The 23273-nt window shown below is 34.8% G+C and overlaps 6 non-coding genes across 6 annotated transcripts; 3 read left to right on the forward strand and 3 right to left on the reverse strand.

Moving 5' to 3' along the window:
• The first annotated feature begins 1200 nt into the window (after positions 1 to 1200).
• Positions 1201 to 1274, forward strand: TRNAS-ACU (transfer RNA serine (anticodon ACU)). The gene has a single exon. It is a non-coding gene; the product is annotated as a tRNA-Ser (tRNA).
• Positions 1275 to 2370: 1096 nt separating this feature from the next.
• TRNAS-ACU (transfer RNA serine (anticodon ACU)) lies at positions 2371 to 2444 on the forward strand. The gene has a single exon. It is a non-coding gene; the product is annotated as a tRNA-Ser (tRNA).
• A 2265-nt stretch (positions 2445 to 4709) lies between these two features.
• TRNAS-ACU (transfer RNA serine (anticodon ACU)) lies at positions 4710 to 4783 on the forward strand. Its single transcript has one exon. It is a non-coding gene; the product is annotated as a tRNA-Ser (tRNA).
• Positions 4784 to 8087: 3304 nt separating this feature from the next.
• Positions 8088 to 8161, reverse strand: TRNAS-ACU (transfer RNA serine (anticodon ACU)). The gene has a single exon. It is a non-coding gene; the product is annotated as a tRNA-Ser (tRNA).
• A 3432-nt stretch (positions 8162 to 11593) lies between these two features.
• On the reverse strand, positions 11594 to 11667 carry TRNAS-ACU (transfer RNA serine (anticodon ACU)). The gene has a single exon. It is a non-coding gene; the product is annotated as a tRNA-Ser (tRNA).
• A 1097-nt stretch (positions 11668 to 12764) lies between these two features.
• On the reverse strand, positions 12765 to 12838 carry TRNAS-ACU (transfer RNA serine (anticodon ACU)). The gene has a single exon. It is a non-coding gene; the product is annotated as a tRNA-Ser (tRNA).
• Positions 12839 to 23273: the final 10435 nt, after the last annotated feature.

Raw genomic sequence — 23273 nt, forward strand, 5'->3', positions numbered from 1 at the left:
TTAGCCTTTGTCAGTATGTACTTTTGCAAAGTGTCTCTGTGGTGCAATCAGTTAGTGTGTACGGCTATAAACCAAAAGGTTGGTGGTTCAATCCCACCCAAGGACGTAATTGACCTTGTTGTCAGATTTTGGTGATCTTTAAGTAGACAAGTCAAAATTTCAAACCCCCTGTTATGGTGTAGGGTACCTGGCCTTCTCTGATGTAATCAGAGTTAGATTTGATTCAGTGATTTTATAAAAACAGCTAGGAAGCACAATTTAGCAGTGGGTTGCAGAGAAAAAGAAATATGCTGGCAAAAAAATCCAATTGAGTGATTAAACAGCTCTTAATTTTCTGGCTTTATTTTTATGCTAACAAATTTGTTCTCTGAAAAGTGTCCACAAAGCCAAGTCTCTGATTAACACCTTTGTAGGGATGGTTTTTCACCTATTACTAAATTAAATTTGCTTCATTGGAAAGGCAGCAAGATGCATCCTCATTTCAATGTCTACTGAAATAATACGATTTGACACCAGGAAACATTAACGCCACAGCATCCTTGCTGCTTTCTCATGTGGAAGTCTGTTTAATGTGAAAACAAGGTGATATCTAATTAGCACACAGGTAAGGAATTAAGAAAATCTTTATTTAAGGGTGAAGATGTTTCTCACAAAATCGTTGCCCCAATGCATCATTGAAATTCAAGCTGGAAAGATGATTTTAATATATCACTTGTACATTTTGTATTGCTCTTCTGGTGACAATGTAGTTTGTTTTTGTCAATTACCCTTTTAATAATAGGGTAAAGAAAATTAAGTGGATTTTTGAAAGAAAACTATACTGTCAATATACTATTAAAACAAATTAAAATGGTAAAAGTTATTGTACTTTAAGTAAAAATAAAAGAGCAAAAATATCAATCCCAGTTTTGATTACTTTAATTAACAAAAAAAATGCATATAGCAAAGGATAGTTTCAATCTGCCTACCTCTGGGTTATGGGCCCAGCATGCTTCCATTGCAGTACTCTGCTGCACATGTAAGTGCAAGAGATCCTGAAGCACTCAGTCATCATGGGAAAGTACCAATGTGTTTCTTCGTTGGTTGATGGAAGAAACATCTTACAAAAACTCTCCAGATTATTGACTTTTTAAAGTTTTTCTAGGAAACGTTCTAGATGTATGCTTATTAGCCTTTGTCAGTATGTACTTTTTGCAAAGTGTCTCTGTGGCGCAATCGGTTAGTGTGTCTGGCTACTAACCAAATGGTTGGTGGTTCAATCCCACCCAGGGACGTAATTGACCTTGTTATCAGATTTTGGTGATCTTTAAGTAGACAAGTCAAAATTTCAAACCCCATGTTCTGGTGTAGGGTACCTCGCCTGCTCTGATGTAATCAGAGTTAGATTTGATTCATTGATTTTATAAAAACAGCTAGGAAGCACAATTTAGCAGTGGGTTGCAGAGAAAAAGAAATATGCTGGCAAAAAAAATCCAATTGAGTGATTAAACAGCTCTTCATTTTCTGGCTTTATTTTTATGCTAACAAATTTGTTCTCTGAAAAGTGTCCACAAAGCCAAGTCTCTGATTAACACCTTTGTAGGGATGGTTTTTCACCTATTACTAAATTAAACTTGCTTCATTGGAAAGGCAGCAAGATGCATCCTCATTTCAATGTCTACTGAAATAATACAGGTTGACACCAGGAAACATTAACGCCACTGCATCCTTGCTGCTTTCTCATGTAGAAGTCTGTTTAATGTGAAAACAAGGTGATATCTAATTAGCACACAGGTAAGGAATTAAGAAAATCTTTATTTAAGGGTGAAGATGTTTCTCACAAAATCGTTGCCCCAATGCATCATTGAAATTCAAGCTGGAAAGATGATTTTAATATATCACTTGTACATTTTGTATTGCTCTTCTGGTGACAATGTAGTTTGTTTTTGTCAATTACCCTTTTAATAATAGGGTAAAGAAAATTAAGTGGATTTTTTAAAGAAAACTATACTGTCAATATACTATTAAAACAAATTAAAATGGTAAAAGTTATTGTACTTTAAGTAAAAATAAAAGAGCAAAAATATCAATCCCAGTTTTGATTACTTAAATTAACAAAAAAAAATGCATATAGCAAAGGATAGTTTCAATCTGCCTACCTCTGGGTTATGGGCCCAGCATGCTTCCATTGCAGTACTCTGCTGCACATGTAAGTGCAAGAGATCCTGAAGCACTCACTCATCATGGGAAAGTACCAATGTGTTTCTTCGTTGGTTGATGGAAGAAACATCTTACAAAAACTCTCCAGATTATTGACTTTTTAAAGTTTTTCTAGGAAACGTTCTAGATGTATGCTTATTAGCCTTTGTCAGTATGTAATTTTTACAAAGTGTCTCTGTGGCGCAATCGGTTAGTGTGTCTGGCTACTAACCAAAAGGTTGGTGGTTTAATCCCACCCAGGGACGTAATTGACCTTGTAATCAGATTTTGGTGATCTTTAAGTAGACAAGTCAAAATTTCAAACCCCCTGTTATGGTGTAGGGTACCTGGCCTTCTCTGATGTAATCAGAGTTAGATTTGATTCAGTGATTTTATAAAAACAGATAGGAAGCACAATTTAGCAGTGGGTTGCAGAGAAAAAGAAATATGCTGGCAAAAAAAATCCAATTGAGTGATTAAACAGCTCTTCATTTTCTGGCTTTATTTTTATGCTAACAAATTTGTTCTCTGAAAAGTGTCCACAAAGCCAAGTCTCTGATTAACACCTTTGTAGGGATGGTTTTTCACCTATTACTAAATTAAACTTGCTTCATTGGAAAGGCAGCAAGATGCATCCTCATTTCAATTTCTACTGAAATAATACAGGTTGACACCAGGAAACATTAACGCCACTGCATCCTTGCTGCTTTCTCATGTGGAAGTCTGTTTAATGTGAAAACAAGGTGATATCTAATTAGCACACAGGTAAGGAATTAAGAAAATCTTTATTTAAGGGTGAAAATGTTTCTCACAAAATCGTTGCCCCAATGCATCATTGAAATTCAAGCTGGAAAGATGATTTTAATATATCACTTGTACATTTTGTATTGCTCTTCTGGTGACAATGTAGTTTGTTTTTGTCAATTACCATTTTAATAATAGGGTAAAGAAAATTAAGTGGATTTTTAAAAGAAAACAATACTTTCAATATACTATTAAAACAAATTAAAATGGTAAAAGTTATTGTACTTTAATGAAAAATAAAAGAGCAAAAATATCAATCCCAGTTTTGGATTACTTTAATTAACAAAAAAAATGCATATAGCAGAGGATAGTTTTAATCTGCCTACCTCTGGGTTATGGGCCCAGCATGCTTCCATTGCAGTACTCTGCTGCACATGTAAGTGCAAGAGATCCTGAAGCACTCACTCATCATGGGAAAGTACCAATGTGTTTCTTCGTTGGTGGATGGAAGAAACATCTTACAAAAACTCTCCAGATTATTGACTTTTTAAAGTTTTTCTAGGAAACGTTCTAGATGTATGTTTATTAGCCTTTGTCAGTATGTGCTTTTAGCAAAGTGTCTCTGTGGCGCAATCGGTTAGTGTGTCCGGCTACTAACCAAATGGTTGGTGGTTCAATCCCAACCAGGGACGTAATTGACCTTGTTATCAGATTTTGGTGATCTTTAAGTAGACAAGTCAAAATTTCAAACCCCCTGTTCTGGTGTAGGGTACCTGGCCTTCTCTGATGTAATCAGAGTTAGATTTGATTCATTGATTTTATAAAAACAGCTAGGAAGCACAATTTAGCAGTGGGTTGCAGAGAAAAAGAAATATGCTGGCAAAAAAAATCCAATTGAGTGATTAAACAGCTCTTCATTTTCTGCCTTTATTTTTATGCTAACAAATTTGTTCTCTGAAAAGTGTCCACAAAGCCAAGTCTCTGATTAACACCTTTGTAGGGATGGTTTTTCACCTATTACTAAATTAAACTTGCTTCATTGGAAAGGCAGCAAGATGCATCCTCATTTCAATGTCTACTGAAATAATACAGGTTGACACCAGAAAACATTAACGCCACTGCATCCTTGCTGCTTTCTCATGTAGAAGTCTGTTTAATGTGAAAACAAGGTGATATCTAATTAGCACACAGGTAAGGAATTAAGAAAATCTTTATTTAAGGGTGAAGATGTTTCTCACAAAATCGTTGCCCCAATGCATCATTGAAATTCAAGCTGGAAAGATGATTTTAATATATCACTTGTACATTTTGTATTGCTCTTCTGGTGACAATGTAGTTTGTTTTTGTCAATTACCCTTTTAATAATAGGGTAAAGAAAATTAAGTGGATTTTTTAAAGAAAACTATACTGTCAATATACTATTCAAACAAATTAAAATGGTAAAAGTTATTGTACTTCAAGTAAAAATAAAAGAGCAAAAATATCAATCCCAGTTTTGATTACTTAAATTAACAAAAAAAATGCATATAGCAAAGGATAGTTTCAATCTGCCTACCTCTGGGTTATGGGCCCAGCATGCTTCCATTGCAGTACTCTGCTGCACATGTAAGTGCAAGAGATCCTGAAGCACTCACTCATCATGGGAAAGTACCAATGTGTTTCTTCGTTGGTTGATGGAAGAAACATTTTACAAAAACTCTCCAGATTATTGACTTTTTAAAGTTTTTCTAGGAAACGTTCTAGATGTATGCTTATTAGCCTTTGTCAGTATGTAATTTTTACAAAGTGTCTCTGTGGCGCAATCGGTTAGTGTGTCTGGCTACTAACCAAAAGGTTGGTGGTTCAATCCCATCCAGGGACGTAATTGACCTTGTTATCAGATTTTGGTGATCTTTAAGTAGACAAGTCAAAATTTCAAACCCCCTGTTATGGTGTAGGGTACCTGGCCTTCTCTGATGTAATCAGAGTTAGATTTGATTCAGTGATTTTATAAAAACAGATAGGAAGCACAATTTAGCAGTGGGTTGCAGAGAAAAAGAAATATGCTGGCAAAAAAAAATCCAATTGAGTGATTAAACAGCTCTTCATTTTCTGGCTTTATTTTTATGCTAACAAATTTGTTCTCTGAAAAGTGTCCACAAAGCCAAGTCTCTGATTAACACCTTTGTAGGGATGGTTTTTCACCTATTACTAAATTAAACTTGCTTAATTGGAAAGGCAGCAAGATGCATCCTCATTTCAATTTCTACTGAAATAATACAGGTTGACACCAGGAAACATTAACGCCACTGCATCCTTGCTGCTTTCTCATGTGGAAGTCTGTTTAATGTGAAAACAAGGTGATATCTAATTAGCACACAGGTAAGGAATTAAGAAAATCTTTATTTAAGGGTGAAGATGTTTCTCACAAAATCGTTGCCCCAATGCATCATTGAAATTGAAGCTGGAAAGATGATTTTAATATATCACTTGTACATTTTGTATTGCTCTTCTGGTGACAATGTAGTTTGTTTTTGTCAATTACCCTTTTAATAATAGGGTAAAGAAAATTAAGTGGATTTTTTAAAGAAAACTATACTGTCAATATACTATTCAAACAAATTAAAATGGTAAAAGTTATTGTACTTCAAGTAAAAATAAAAGAGCAAAAATATCAATCCCAGTTTTGATTACTTAAATTAACAAAAAAAATGCATATAGCAAAGGATAGTTTCAATCTGCCTACCACTGGGTTATGGGCCCAGCATGCTTCCATTGCTGTACTCTGCTGCACATGTAAGTGCAAGAGATCCTGAAGCACTCAGTCATCATGGGAAAGTACCAATGTGTTTCTTCGTTGGTTGATGGAAGAAACATCTTACAAAAACTCTCCAGATTATTGACTTTTTAAAGTTTTTCAAGGAAACGTTTTAGATGAATGCTTATTAGCCTTTGTCAGTATGGAGTTTTGCAAAGTGTCTCTGTGGCGCAATCAGTTAGTGTGTATGGCTATTAACCAAAAGGTTGGTGGTTCAATCCCACCCAGGGACGTAATTGACCTTGTTATCAGATTTTGGTGATTGTTAAGTAGACAAGTCAAAATTTCAAACCCCCTCTTATGGTGTAGGGTACCTGGCCTTCTCTGATGTAGTTAGATTTGATTCATTGATTTTATAAAAACAGCAAGGAAGCACAATTTAGCAGTGGGTTGCAGAGAAAAAGAAATATGCTGGCAAAAAAAATCCAATTGAGTGATTAAACAGCTCTTAATTTTCTGGCTTTATTTTTATGCTAACAAATTTGTTCTCTGAAAAGTGTCCACAAAGCCAAGTCTCTGATTAACACCTTTGTAAGGATGGTTTTTAACCTATTACTAAATTAAACTTGCTTCATTGGAAAGGCAGCAAGATGCATCCTCATTTCAATGTCTACTGAAATAATACAGGTTGACACCAGGAAACATTAACGCCACTGCATCCTTGCTGCTTTCTCATGTGGAAGTCTGTTTAATGTGAAAACAAGGTGATATCTAATTAGCACACAGGTAAGGAATTAAGAAAATCTTTATTTAAGGGTGAAGATGTTTCTCACAAAATCGTTGCCCCAATGCATCATTGAAATTCAAGCTGGAAAGATGATTTTAATATATCACTTGTACATTTTGTATTGCTCTTCTGGTGACAATGTAGTTTGTTTTTGTCAATTACCATTTTAATAATAGGGTAAAGAAAATTAAGTGGATTTTTGAAAGAAAACAATACTGTCAATATACTATTAAAACAAATTAAAATGGTAAAAGTTATTGTACTGTAAGTAAAAATAAAAGAGCCAACATATCAATCCCAGTTTTGGATTACTTTAATTAACAAAAAAAAAATGCATATAGCAGAGGATAGTTTCAATCTGCCTACCTCTGGGTTATGTGCCCAGCATGCTTCCATTGCTGTACTCTGCTGCACATGTAAGTGCAATAGATCCTGAAGCACTCACTCATCATGGGAAAGTACCAATGTGTTTCTTCGTTGGTTGATGGAAGAAACATCTTACAAAAACTCTCCAGATTATTGAATTTTTAAAGTTTTTCTAGGAAACGTTTTAGATGAATGCTTATTAGCCTTTGTCAGTATGTACTTTTGCAAAGTGTCTCTGTGGCGCAATCAGTTAGTGTGTATGGCTATTAACCAAAAGATTGGTGGTTCAATCCCACCCAGGGATGTAATTGACCTTGTTATCAGATTTTGGTGATCTTTAAGTAGACAAGTCAAAATTTCAAACCCCCTCTTATGGTGTAGGGTACCTGGCCTTCTCTGATGTAATCAGAGTTAGATTTGATTCAGTGATTTTATAAAAACAGCTAGGAAGCACAATTTAGCAGTGGGTTGCAGAGAAAAAGAAATATGCTGGCAAAAAAATCCAATTGAGTGATTAAACAGCTCTTCATTTTCTGGCTTTATTTTTACGCCACTGCATTTAATAATAGGGTAAAGAAAATCCACTTAATTTTCTTTACCCTATTATTAAAAGGGTAATTGACAAAAACAAACTACATTGTCACCAGAAGAGCAATACAAAATGTACAAGTGATATATTAAAATCATCTTTCCAGCTTGAATTTCAATGATGCATTGGGGCAACTATTTTGTGAGAAACATCTTCACCCTTAAATAAAGATTTTCTTAATTCCTTACCTGTGTGCTAATTAGATATCACCTTGTTTTCACATTAAACAGACTTCTACATGAGAAAGCAGCAAGGATGCAGTGGCGTTAATGTTTCCTGGTGTCAACCTGTATTATTTCAGTAGACATTGAAATGAGGATGCATCTTACTGCCTTTCCAATGAAGCAAGTTTAATTTAGTAATAGGTGAAAAACCATCCCTACAAAGGTGTTAATCAGAGACTTGGCTTTGTGGACACTTTTCAGAGAACAAATTTGTTAGCATAAAAATAAAGCCAGAAAATGAAGAGCTGTTTAATCACTCAATTGGATTTTTTTGCCAGCATATTTCTTTTTCTCTGCAACCCACTGCTAAATTGTGCTTCCTAGCTGTTTTTATAAAATCACTGAATCAAATCTAACTCTGATTACATCAGAGAAGGCCAGGTACCCTACACCATAAGAGGGGGTTTGAAATTTTGACTTGTCTACTTAAAGATCACCAAAATCTGATAACATGTTCAATTACGTCCCTGGGTGGGATTGAACCACCAACCTTTTGGTTAGTAGCCGAACACACTAACCGATTGCGCCACAGAGACACTTTGCAAAAAGTATATACTGACAAAGGCTAATAAGCATACATCTAGAACGTTTCCTAGAAAAACTTTAAAAATTCAATAATCTGGAGAGTTTTTGTAAGATGTTTCTTCCATCAACCAACGAAGAAACACATTGGTACTTTCCCATGATGAGTGAGTGCTTCAGGATCTCTTGCACTTACATGTGCAGCAGAGTACTGCAATGGAAGCATGCTGGGCCCATAACCCAGAGGTAGGCAGATTGAAACTATCCTTTGCTATATGCATTTTTTTTTGTTAATTTAAGTAATCAAAACTGGGATTGATATTTTTGCTCTTTTATTTTTACTTAAAGTACAATAACTTTTACCATTTTAATTTGTTTTAATAGTATATTGACAGTATAGTTTTCTTTAAAAAATCCACTTAATTTTCTTTACCCTATTATTAAAAGGGTAATTGACAAAAACAAACTACATTGTCACCAGAAGAGCAATACAAAATGTACAAGTGATATATTAAAATCATCTTTCCAGCTTGAATTTCAATGATGCAATGGGGCAACGATTTTGTGAGAAACATCTTCACCCTTAAATAAAGATTTTCTTAATTCCTTACCTGTGTGCTAATTAGATATCACCTTGTTTTCACATTAAACAGACTTCTACATGAGAAAGCAGCAAGGATGCAGTGGCGTTAATGTTTCCTGGTGTCAACCTGTATTATTTCAGTAGACATTGAAATGAGGATGCATCTTACTGCCTTTCCAATGAAGCAAGTTTAATTTAGTAATAGGTGAAAAACCATCCCTACAAAGGTGTTAATCAGAGACTTGGCTTTGTGGACACTTTTCAGAGAACAAATTTGTTAGCATAAAAATAAAGCCAGAAAATGAAGAGCTGTTTAATCACTCAATTTGATTTTTTTTGCCAGCATATTTCTTTTCTCTGCAACCCACTGCTAAATTGTGCTTCCTAGCTGTTTTTATAAAATCACTGAATCAAATCTAACTCTGATTACATCAGAGAAGGCCAGGTACCCTACACCATAAGAGGGGGTTTGAAATTTTGACTTGTCTACTTAAAGATCACCAAAATCTGATAACAAGTTCAATTACGTCCCTGGGTGGGATTGAACCACCAACCTTTTGGTGAGTAGCTGGACACACTAACCGATTGCGCCACAGAGACACTTTGCAAAAAATATATACTGACAAAGGCTAATAAGCATACATCTAGAACGTTTCCTAGAAAAACTTTAAAAAGTCAATAATCTGGAGAGTTTTTGTAAGATGTTTCTTCCATCAACCAACGAAGAAACACATTGGTACTTTCCCATGATGAGTGAGTGCTTCAGGATCTCTTGCACTTACATGTGCAGCAGAGTACTGCAATGGAAGCATGCTGGGCCCATAACCCAGAGGTAGGCAGATTGAAACTATCCTCTGCTATATGCATTTTTTTTGTTAATTAAAGTAATCCAAAACTGGGATTGATATGTTAGCTATTTTATGTTTACTTAAAGTACAATAACTTTTACCATTTTAATTTGTTTTAATAGTATATTGACAGTATTGTTTTCTTTCAAAAATCCACTTAATTTTCTTTACCCTATTATTAAAATGGTAATTGACAAAAACAAACTACATTGTCACCAGAAGAGCAATACAAAATGTACAAGTGATATATTAAAATCATCTTTCCAGCTTGAATTTCAATGATGCATTGGGGCAACGATTTTGTGAGAAACATCTTCACCCTTAAATAAAGATTTTCTTAATTCCTTACCTGTGTGCTAATTAGATATCACCTTGTTTTCACATTAAACAGACTTCCACATGAGAAAGCAGCAAGGATGCATTGGCGTTAATGTTTCCTGGTGTCAACCTGTATTATTTCAGTAGACATTGAAATGAGGATGCATCTTGCTGCCTTTCCAATTAAGCAAGTTTAATTTAGTAATAGGTGAAAAACCATCCTTACAAAGGTGTTCATCAGAGACTTGGCTTTGTGGACACTTTTCAGAGAACAAATTTGTTAGCATAAAAATAAAGCCAGAAAATGAAGAGCTGTTTAATCACTCAATTGGATTTTTTTGCCAGCATATTTCTTTTTCTCTGCAACCCACTGCTAAATTGTGCTTCCTAGCTGTTTTTATAAAATCACTTAATCAAATCTAACTCTGATTACATCAGAGAAGGCCAGGTACCCTACACCATAAGAGGGGATTTGAAATTTTGACTTGTCTACTTAAAGATCACCAAAATCTGATAACAAGGTCAATTACGTCCCTGGGTGGGATTGAACCACCAACCTTTTGGTTTATAGCCATACACACTAACTGATTGCACCACAGAGACACTTTGCAAAAGTACATACTGACAAAGGCTAATAAGCATTCATCTAAAACGTTTCCTAGAAAAACTTTAAAAAGTCAATAATCTGGAGAGTTTTTGTAAGATGTTTCTTCCATCCACCAACGAAGAAACACATTGGTACTTTCCCATGATGAGTGAGTGCTTCAGGATCTCTTGCACTTACATGTGCAGCAGAGTACTGCAATGGAAGCATGCTGGGCCCATAACCCAGAGGTAGGCAGATTGAAACTATCCTTTGCTATATGCATTTTTTTTTGTTAATTTAAGTAATCAAAACTGGGATTGATATTTTTGCTCTTTTATTTTTACTTGAAGTACAATAACTTTTACCATTTTAATTTGTTTGAATAGTATATTGACAGTATAGTTTTCTTTAAAAAATCAACTTAATTTTCTTTACCCTATTATTAAAAGGGTAATTGACAAAAACAAACTACATTGTCACCAGAAGAGCAATACAAAATGTACAAGTGATATATTAAAATCATCTTTCCAGCTTGAATTTCAATGATGCATTGGGGCAACGATTTTGTGAGAAACATCTTCACCCTTAAATAAAGATTTTCTTAATTCCTTACCTGTGTGCTAATTAGATATCACCTTGTTTTCACATTAAACAGACTTCCACATGAGAAAGCAGCAAGGATGCAGTGGCGTTAATGTTTCCTGGTGTCAACCTGTATTATTTCAGTAGAAATTGAAATGAGGATGCATCTTGCTGCCTTTCCAATGAAGCAAGTTTAATTTAGTAATAGGTGAAAAACCATCCCTACAAAGGTGTTAATCAGAGACTTGGCTTTGTGGACACTTTTCAGAGAACAAATTTGTTAGCATAAAAATAAAGCCAGAAAATGAAGAGCTGTTTAATCACTCAATTGGATTTTTTTTCCAGCATATTTCTTTTTCTCTGCAACCCACTGCTAAATTGTGCTTCCTATCTGTTTTTATAAAATCACTGAATCAAATCTAACTCTGATTACATCAGAGAAGGCCAGGTACCCTACAACATAACAGGAGGTTTGAAATTTTGACTTGTCTACTTAAAGATCACCAAAATCTGATAACAAGGTCAATTACGTCCCTGGGTGGGATTGAACCACCAACCTTTTGGTTAGTAGCCAGACACACTAACCGATTGCGCCACAGAGACACTTTGTAAAAAGTGCGTACTGACAAAGGCTAATAAGCATACATCTAGAACGTTTCCTAGAAAAACTTTAAAAAGTCAATAATCTGGAGAGTTTTTGTAAGATGTTTCTTCCATCAACCAACAAAGAAACACATTGGTACTTTCCCATGATGAGTGAGTGCTTCAGGATCTCTTCCACTTACATGTGCAGCAGAGTACTGCAATGGAAGCATGCTGGGCCCATAACCCAGAGGTAGGCAGATTGAAACTATCCTTTGCTATATGCATTTTTTTTGTTAATTTAAGTAATCAAAACTGGGATTGATATTTTTGCTCTTTTATTTTTACTTAAAGTACAATAACTTTTACCATTTTAATTTGTTTTAATAGTATATTGACAGTATAGTTTTCTTTAAAAAAATCCACTTAATTTTCTTTACCCTATTATTAAAAGGGTAATTGACAAAAACAAACTACATTGTCACCAGAAGAGCAATACAAAATGTACAAGTGATATATTAAAATCATCTTTCCAGCTTGAATTTCAATGATGCATTGGGGCAACGATTTTGTGAGAAACATCTTCACCCTTAAATAAAGATTTTCTTAATTCCTTACCTGTGTGCTAATTAGATATCACCTTGTTTTCACATTAAACAGACTTCCACATGAGAAAGCAGCAAGGATGCAGTGGCGTTAATGTTTCCTGGTGTCAACCTGTATTATTTCAGTAGACATTGAAATGAGGATGCATCTTACTGCCTTTCCAATGAAGCAAGTTTAATTTAGTAATAGGTGAAAAACCATCCCTACAAAGGTGTTAATCAGAGACTTGGCTTTGTGGACACTTTTCAGAGAACAAATTTGTTAGCATAAAAATAAAGCCAGAAAATGAAGAGCTGTTTAATCACTCAATTGGATTTTTTTTGCCAGCATATTTCTTTTTCTCTGCAACCCACTGCTAATTTGTGCTTCCTAGCTGTTTTTATAAAATCACTGAATCAAATCTAACTCTGATTACATCAGAGAAGGCCAGGTACCCTAACACCATAAGAGGGGGTTTGAAATTTTGACTTGTCTACTTAAAGATCACCAAAATCTGATAACAAGTTCAATTACGTCCCTGGGTGGGATTGAACCACCAACCTTTTGGTTAGTAGCCGGACACACTAACCGATTGCGCCACAGAGACACTTTGCAAAAAGTATATTTTGACAAAGGCTAATAAGCATACATCTAGAACGTTTCCTAGAAAAACTTTAAAAAGTCAATAATCTGGAGAGTTTTTGTAAGATGTTTCTTCCATCAACCAACGAAGAAACACATTGGTACTTTCCCATGATGAGTGAGTGCTTCAGGATCTCTTGCACTTACATGTGCAGCAGAGTACTGCAATGGAAGCATGCTGGGCCCATAACCCAGAGGTAGGCAGATTGAAACTATCCTTTGCTATATGCATTTTTTTTTGTTAATTTAAGTAATCAAAACTGGGATTGATATTTTTGCTCTTTTATTTTTACTTAAAGTACAATAACTTTTACCATTTTAATTTGTTTTAATAGTATATTGACAGTATAGTTTTCTTTAAAAAATCCACTTAATTTTCTTTACCCTATTATTAAAAGGGTAATTGACAAAAACAAACTACATTGTCACCAGAAGAGCAATACAAAATGTACAAGTGATATATTAAAATCATCTTTCCAGCTTGAATTTCAATGATGCATTGGGGCAACGATTTTGTGAGAAACATCTTCACCCTTAAATAAAGATTTTCTTAATTCCTTACCTGTGTGCTAATTAGATATCACCTTGTTTTCACATTAAACAGACTTCTACATGAGAAAGCAGCAAGGATGCAGTGGCGTTAATGTTTCCTGGTGTCAACCTGTATTATTTCAGTAGACATTGAAATGAGGATGCATCTTACTGCCTTTCCAATGAAGCAAGTTTAATTTAGTAATAGGTGAAAAACCATCCCTACAAAGGTGTTAATCAGAGACTTGGCTTTGTGGACACTTTTCAGAGAACAAATTTGTTAGCATAAAAATAAAGCCAGAAAATGAAGAGCTGTTTAATCACTCAATTGGATTTTTTTTGCCAGCATATTTCTTTTTCTCTGCAACCCACTGCTAAATTGTGCTTCCTAGCTGTTTTTATAAAATCACTGAATCAAATCTAACTCTGATTACATCAGAGAAGGCCAGGTACCCTACACCATAAGAGGGGGTTTGAAATTTTGACTTGTCTACTTAAAGATCACCAAAATCTGATAACAAGTTCAATTACGTCCCTGGGTGGGATTGAACCACCAACCTTTTGGTTAGTAGCTGGACACACTAACCGATTGCGCCACAGAGACACTTTGCAAAAAGTATATACTGACAAAGGCTAATAAGCATACATCTAGAACGTTTCCTAGAAAAACTTTAAAAAGTCAATAATCTGGAGAGTTTTTGTAAGATGTTTCTTCCATCAACCAACGAAGAAACACATTGGTACTTTCCCATGATGAGTGAGTGCTTCAGGATCTCTTGCACTTACATGTGCAGCAGAGTACTGCAATGGAAGCATGCTGGGCCCATAACCCAGAGGTAGGCAGATTGAAACTATCCTTTGCTATATGCATTTTTTTTTTAATTTAAGTAATCAAAACTGGGATTGATATTTTTGCTCTTTTATTTTTACTTAAAGTACAATAACTTTTACCATTTTAATTTGTTTTAATAGTATATTGACAGTATAGTTTTCTTTAAAAAATCCACTTAATTTTCTTTACCCTATTATTAAAAGGGTAATTGACAAAAACAAACTACATTGTCACCAGAAGAGCAATACAAAATGTACAAGTGATATATTAAAATCATCTTTCCAGCTTGAATTTCAATGATGCATTGGGGCAACGATTTTGTGAGAAACATCTTCACCCTTAAATAAAGATTTTCTTAATTCCTTACCTGTGTGCTAATTAGATATCACCTTGTTTTCACATTAAACAGACTTCTACATGAGAAAGCAGCAAGGATGCAGTGGCGTTAATGTTTCCTGGTGTCAACCTGTATTATTTCAGTAGACATTGAAATGAGGATGCATCTTGCTGCCTTTCCAATGAAGCAAGTTTAATTTAGTAATAGGTGAAAAACCATCCCTACAAAGGTGTTAATCAGAGACTTGGCTTTGTGGACACTTTTCAGAGAACAAATTTGTTAGCATAAAAATCAAGCCAGAAAATGAAGAGCTGTTTAATCACTCAATTGGATTTTTTTTGCCAGCATATTTCTTTTTCTCTGCAACCCACTGCTAAATTGTGCTTCCTAGCTGTTTTTATAAAATCACTGAATCAAATCTAACTCTGATTACATCAGAGAAGGCCAGGTACCCTACACCATAAGAGGGGGTTTGAAATTTTGACTTGTCTACTTAAAGATCACCAAAATCTGATAACAAGTTCAATTACGTCCCTGGGTGGGATTGAACCACCAACCTTTTGGTTAGTAGCTGGACACACTAACCGATTGCGCCACAGAGACACTTTGCAAAAAATATATACTGACAAAGGCTAATAAGCATACATCTAGAACGTTTCCTAGAAAAACTTTAAAAAGTCAATAATCTGGAGAGTTTTTGTAAGATGTTTCTTCCATCAACCAACGAAGAAACACATTGGTACTTTCCCATGATGAGTGAGTGCTTCAGGATCTCTTGCACTTACATGTGCAGCAGAGTACTGCAATGGAAGCATGCTGGGCCCATAACCCAGAGGTAGGCAGATTGAAACTATCCTCTGCTATATGCATTTTTTTTGTTAATTAAAGTAATCCAAAACTGGGATTGATATGTTAGCTATTTTATGTTTACTTAAAGTACAATAACTTTTACCATTTTAATTTGTTTTAATAGTATATTGACAGTATTGTTTTCTTTCAAAAATCCACTTAATTTTCTTTACCCTATTATTAAAATGGTAATTGACAAAAACAAACTACATTGTCACCAGAAGAGCAATACAAAATGTACAAGTGATATATTAAAATCATCTTTCCAGCTTGAATTTCAATGATGCATTGGGGCAACGATTTTGTGAGAAACATCTTCACCCTTAAATAAAGATTTTCTTAATTCCTTACCTGTGTGCTAATTAGATATCACCTTGTTATCACATTAAACAGACTTCCACATGAGAAAGCAGCAAGGATGCATTGGCGTTAATGTTTCCTGGTGTCAACCTGTATTATTTCAGTAGACATTGAAATGAGGATGCATCTTGCTGCCTTTCCAATGAAGCAAGTTTAATTTAGTAATAGGTGAAAAACCATCCTTACAAAGGTGTTTATCAGAGACTTGGCTTTGTGGACACTTTTCAGAGAACAAATTTGTTAGCATAAAAATAAAGCCAGAAAATGAAGAGCTGTTTAATCACTCAATTGGATTTTTTTGCCAGCATATTTCTTTTTCTCTGCAACCCACTGCTAAATTGTGCTTCCTAGCTGTTTTTATAAAATCACTGAATCAAATCTAACTCTAATTACATCAGAGAAGGCCAGGTACCCTACACCATAAGAGGGGATTTGAAATTTTGACTTGTCTACTTAATGATCACCAAAATCTGATAACAAGGTCAATTACGTCCCTGGGTGGGATTGAACCACCAACCTTTTGGTTTATAGCCGTACACACTAACTGATTGCACCACAGAGACACTTTGCAAAAGTACATACTGACAAAGGCTAATAAGCATTCATCTAAAACGTTTCCTAGAAAAACTTTAAAAAGTCAATAATCTGGAGAGTTTTTGTAAGATGTTTCTGCCATCCACCAACGAAGAAACACATTGGTACTTTCCCATGATGAGTGAGTGCTTCAGGATCTCTTGCACTTCCATGTGCAGCAGAGTACTGCAATGGAAGCATGCTGGGCCCATAACCCAGAGGTAGGCAGATTGAAACTATCCTTTGCTATATGCATTTTTTTTGTTAATTTAAGTAATCAAAACTGGGATTGATATTTTTGCTCTTTTTTACTTGAAGTACAATAACTTTTACCATTTTAATTTGTTTGAATAGTATATTGACAGTATAGTTTTCTTTAAAAAATCAACTTAATTTTCTTTACCCTATTATTAAAAGGGTAATTGACAAAAACAAACTACATTGTCACCAGAAGAGCAATACAAAATGTACAAGTGATATATTAAAATCATCTTTCCAGCTTGAATTTCAATGATGCATTGGGGCAACGATTTTGTGAGAAACATCTTCACCCTTAAATAAAGATTTTCTTAATTCCTTACCTGTGTGCTAATTAGATATCACCTTGTTTTCACATTAAACATACTTCCACATGAGAAAGCAGCAAGGATGCAGTGGCGTTAATGTTTCCTGGTGTCAACCTGTATTATTTCAGTAGAAATTGAAATGAGGATGCATCTTGCTGCCTTTCCAATGAAGCAAGTTTAATTTAGTAATAGGTGAAAAACCATCCCTACAAAGGTGTTAATCAGAGACTTGGCTTTGTGGACACTTTTCAGAGAACAAATTTGTTAGCATAAAAATAAAGCCAGAAAATGAAGAGCTGTTTAATCACTCAATTGGATTTTTTTTGCCAGCATATTTCTTTTTCTCTGCAACCCACTGCTAAATTGTGCTTCCTAGCTGTTTTTATTAAATCACTGAATCAAATCTAACTCTAATTACATCAGAAAAGGCCAGGTACCCTACACCATAACAGGGGGTTTGAAATTTTGACTTGTCTACTTAAAGATCACCAAAATCTGACAACAACGTAAATTATGACCCTGGGTGGGATTGAACCACCGACCTTTTGGTTAGTAGCCGGACACACTAACCGATTGCGCCACAGAGACACTTCACAAAAAGTACCTACTGACAAAGGCTAATAAGCATACATCTAGAACGTTTCCTAGAAAAACTTTAAAAAGTCAATAATCTGGAGAGTTTTTGTAAGATGTTTCTTCCATCAACCAACGAAGAAACACATTGGTACTTTCCCATGATGAGTGAGTGCTTCAGGATCTCTTCCACTTACATGTGCAGCAGAGTACTGCAATGGAAGCATGCTGGGCCCATAACCCAGAGGTAGGCAGATTGAAACTATCCTTTGCTATATGCATTTTTTTTTGTTAATTTAAGTAATCAAAACTGGGATTGATATTTTTGCTCTTTTATTTTTACTTAAAGTACAATAACTTTTACCATTTTAATTTGTTTTAATAGTATATTGACAGTATAGTTTTCTTTAAAAAAATCCACTTAATTTTCTTTACCCTATTATTAAAAGGGTAATTGACAAAAACAAACTACATTGTCACCAGAAGAGCAATACAAAATGTACAAGTGATATATTAAAATCATCTTTCCAGCTTGAATTTCAATGATGCATTGGGGCAACGATTTTGTGAGAAACATCTTCACCCTTAAATAAAGATTTTCTTAATTCCTTACCTGTGTGCTAATTAGATATCACCTTGTTTTCACATTAAACAGACTTCTACATGAGAAAGCAGCAAGGATGCAGTGGCGTTAATGTTTCCTGGTGTCAACCTGTATTATTTCAGTAGACATTGAAATGAGGATGCATCTTACTGCCTTTCCAATGAAGCAAGTTTAATTTAGTAATAGGTGAAAAACCATCCCTACAAAGGTGTTAATCAGAGACTTGGCTTTGTGGACACTTTTCAGAGAACAAATTTGTTAGCATAAAAATAAAGCCAGAAAATGAAGAGCTGTTTAATCACTCAATTGGATTTTTTTTGCCAGCATATTTCTTTTTCTCTGCAACCCACTGCTAATTTGTGCTTCCTAGCTGTTTTTATAAAATCACTGAATCAAATCTAACTCTGATTACATCAGAGAAGGCCAGGTACCCTACACCATAAGAGGGGGTTTGAAATTTTGACTTGTCTACTTAAAGATCACCAAAATCTGATAACAAGTTCAATTACGTCCCTGGGTGGGATTGAACCACCAACCTTTTGGTTAGTAGCTGGACACACTAACCGATTGCGCCACAGAGACACTTTGCAAAAAGTATATTCTGACAAAGGCTAATAAGCATACATCTAGAACGTTTCCTAGAAAAACTTTAAAAAGTCAATAATCTGGAGAGTTTTTGTAAGATGTTTCTTCCATCAACCAACGAAGAAACACATTGGTACTTTCCCATGATGAGTGAGTGCTTCAGGATCTCTTGCACTTACATGTGCAGCAGAGTACTGCAATGGAAGCATGCTGGGCCCATAACCCAGAGGTAGGCAGATTGAAACTATCCTTTGCTATATGCATTTTTTTTTGTTAATTTAAGTAATCAAAACTGGGATTGATATTTTTGCTCTTTTATTTTTACTTAAAGTACAATAACTTTTACCATTTTAATTTGTTTTAATAGTATATTGACAGTATAGTTTTCTTTAAAAAATCCACTTAATTTTCTTTACCCTATTATTAAAAGGGTAATTGACAAAAACAAACTACATTGTCACCAGAAGAGCAATACAAAATGTACAAGTGATATATTAAAATCATCTTTCCAGCTTGAATTTCAATGATGCATTGGGGCAACGATTTTGTGAGAAACATCTTCACCCTTAAATAAAGATTTTCTTAATTCCTTACCTGTGTGCTAATTAGATATCACCTTGTTTTCACATTAAACAGACTTCTACATGAGAAAGCAGCAAGGATGCAGTGGCGTTAATGTTTCCTGGTGTCAACCTGTATTATTTCAGTAGACATTGAAATGAGGATGCATCTTACTGCCTTTCCAATGAAGCAAGTTTAATTTAGTAATAGGTGAAAAACCATCCCTACAAAGGTGTTAATCAGAGACTTGGCTTTGTGGACACTTTTCAGAGAACAAATTTGTTAGCATAAAAATAAAGCCAGAAAATGAAGAGCTGTTTAATCACTCAATTGGATTTTTTTTGCCAGCATATTTCTTTTTCTCTGCAACCCACTGCTAAATTGTGCTTCCTAGCTGTTTTTATAAAATCACTGAATCAAATCTAACTCTGATTACATCAGAGAAGGCCAGGTACCCTACACCATAAGAGGGGGTTTGAAATTTTGACTTGTCTACTTAAAGATCACCAAAATCTGATAACAAGTTCAATTACGTCCCTGGGTGGGATTGAACCACCAACCTTTTGGTTAGTAGCTGGACACACTAACCGATTGCGCCACAGAGACACTTTGCAAAAAATATATACTGACAAAGGCTAATAAGCATACATCTAGAACGTTTCCTAGAAAAACTTTAAAAAGTCAATAATCTGGAGAGTTTTTGTAAGATGTTTCTTCCATCAACCAACGAAGAAACACATTGGTACTTTCCCATGATGAGTGAGTGCTTCAGGATCTCTTGCACTTACATGTGCAGCAGAGTACTGCAATGGAAGCATGCTGGGCCCATAACCCAGAGGTAGGCAGATTGAAACTATCCTTTGCTATATGCATTTTTTTTTGTTAATTTAAGTAATCAAAACTGGGATTGATATTTTTGCTCTTTTATTTTTACTTAAAGTACAATAACTTTTACCATTTTAATTTGTTTTAATAGTATATTGACAGTATAGTTTTCTTTAAAAAATCCACTTAATTTTCTTTACCCTATTATTAAAAGGGTAATTGACAAAAACAAACTACATTGTCACCAGAAGAGCAATACAAAATGTACAAGTGATATATTAAAATCATCTTTCCAGCTTGAATTTCAATGATGCATTGGGGCAACGATTTTGTGAGAAACATCTTCACCCTTAAATAAAGATTTTCTTAATTCCTTACCTGTGTGCTAATTAGATATCACCTTGTTTTCACATTAAACAGACTTCTACATGAGAAAGCAGCAAGGATGCAGTGGCGTTAATGTTTCCTGGTGTCAACCTGTATTATTTCAGTAGACATTGAAATGAGGATGCATCTTACTGCCTTTCCAATGAAGCAAGTTTAATTTAGTAATAGGTGAAAAACCATCCCTACAAAGGTGTTAATCAGAGACTTGGCTTTGTGGACACTTTTCAGAGAACAAATTTGTTAGCATAAAAATAAAGCCAGAAAATGAAGAGCTGTTTAATCACTCAATTGGATTTTTTTTGCCAGCATATTTCTTTTTCTCTGCAACCCACTGCTAAATTGTGCTTCCTAGCTGTTTTTATAAAATCACTGAATCAAATCTAACTCTGATTACATCAGAGAAGGCCAGGTACCCTACACCATAAGAGGGGGTTTGAAATTTTGACTTGTCTACTTAAAGATCACCAAAATCTGATAACAAGTTCAATTGCGTCCCTGGGTGGGATTGAACCACCAACCTTTTGGTTAGTAGCTGGACACACTAACCGATTGCGCCACAGAGACACTTTGCAAAAAATATATACTGACAAAGGCTAATAAGCATACATCTAGAACGTTTCCTAGAAAAACTTTAAAAAGTCAATAATCTGGAGAGTTTTTGTAAGATGTTTCTTCCATCAACCAACGAAGAAACACATTGGTACTTTCCCATGATGAGTGAGTGCTTCAGGATCTCTTGCACTTACATGTGCAGCAGAGTACTGCAATGGAAGCATGCTGGGCCCATAACCCAGAGGTAGGCAGATTGAAACTATCCTCTGCTATATGCATTTTTTTTGTTAATTAAAGTAATCCAAAACTGGGATTGATATGTTAGCTATTTTATGTTTACTTAAAGTACAATAACTTTTACCATTTTAATTTGTTTTAATAGTATATTGACAGTATTGTTTTCTTTCAAAAATCCACTTAATTTTCTTTACCCTATTATTAAAATGGTAATTGACAAAAACAAACTACATTGTCACCAGAAGAGCAATACAAAATGTACAAGTGATATATTAAAATCATCTTTCCAGCTTGAATTTCAATGATGCATTGGGGCAACGATTTTGTGAGAAACATCTTCACCCTTAAATAAAGATTTTCTTAATTCCTTACCTGTGTGCTAATTAGATATCACCTTGTTTTCACATTAAACAGACTTCCACATGAGAAAGCAGCAAGGATGCATTGGCGTTAATGTTTCCTGGTGTCAACCTGTATTATTTCAGTAGACATTGAAATGAGGATGCATCTTACTGCCTTTCCAATGAAGCAAGTTTAATTTAGTAATAGGTGAAAAACCATCCTTACAAAGGTGTTTATCAGAGACTTGGCTTTGTGGACACTTTTCAGAGAACAAATTTGTTAGCATAAAAATAAAGCCAGAAAATGAAGAGCTGTTTAATCACTCAATTGGATTTTTTTGCCAGCATATTTCTTTTTCTCTGCAACCCACTGCTAAATTGTGCTTCCTAGCTGTTTTTATAAAATCACTGAATCAAATCTAACTCTGATTACATCAGAGAAGGCCAGGTACCCTACACCATAAGAGGGGATTTGAAATTTTGACTTGTCTACTTAATGATCACCAAAATCTGATAACAAGGTCAATTACGTCCCTGGGTGGGATTGAACCACCAACCTTTTGGTTTATAGCCGTACACACTAACTGATTGCACCACAGAGACACTTTGCAAAAGTACATACTGACAAAGGCTAATAAGCATTCATCTAAAACGTTTCCTAGAAAAACTTTAAAAAGTCAATAATCTGGAGAGTTTTTGTAAGATGTTTCTTCCATCCACCAACGAAGAAACACATTGGTACTTTCCCATGATGAGTGAGTGCTTCAGGATCTCTTGCACTTCCATGTGCAGCAGAGTACTGCAATGGAAGCATGCTGGGCCCATAACCCAGAGGTAGGCAGATTGAAACTATCCTTTGCTATATGCATTTTTTTTGTTAATTTAAGTAATCAAAACTGGGATTGATATTTTTGCTCTTTTTTACTTAAAGTACAATAACTTTTACCATTTTAATTTGTTTTAATAGTATATTGACAGTATAGTTTTCTTAAAAAAATCCACTTAATTTTCTTTACCCTATTATTAAAAGGGTAATTGACAAAAACAAACTACATTGTCACCAGAAGAGCAATACAAAATGTACAAGTGATATATTAAAATCATCTTTCCAGCTTGAATTTCAATGATGCATTGGGGCAACGATTTTGTGAGAAACATCTTCACCCTTAAATAAAGATTTTCTTAATTCCTTACCTGTGTGCTAATTAGATATCACCTTGTTTTCACATTAAACAGACTTCTACATGAGAAAGCAGCAAGGATGCAGTGGCGTTAATGTTTCCTGGTGTCAACCTGTATTATTTCAGTAGACATTGAAATGAGGATGCATCTTGCTGCCTTTCCAATGAAGCAAGTTTAATTTAGTAATAGGTGAAAAACCATCCCTACAAAGGTGTTAATCAGAGACTTGGCTTTGTGGACACTTTTCAGAGAACAAATTTGTTAGCATAAAAATAAAGCCAGAAAATGAAGAGCTGTTTAATCACTCAATTGGATTTTTTTTGCCAGCATATTTCTTTTTCTCTGCAACCCACTGCTAAATTGTGCTTCCTAGCTGTTTTTATTAAATCACTGAATCAAATCTAACTCTAATTACATCAGAAAAGGCCAGGTACCCTACACCATAACAGGGGGTTTGAAATTTTGACTTGTCTACTTAAAGATCACCAAAATCTGATAACAACGT

This window comes from Pseudophryne corroboree, chromosome 8, assembly GCF_028390025.1.
Source record: "Pseudophryne corroboree isolate aPseCor3 chromosome 8, aPseCor3.hap2, whole genome shotgun sequence".
NCBI classification, from domain to species: Eukaryota; Metazoa; Chordata; class Amphibia; order Anura; family Myobatrachidae; genus Pseudophryne; species Pseudophryne corroboree.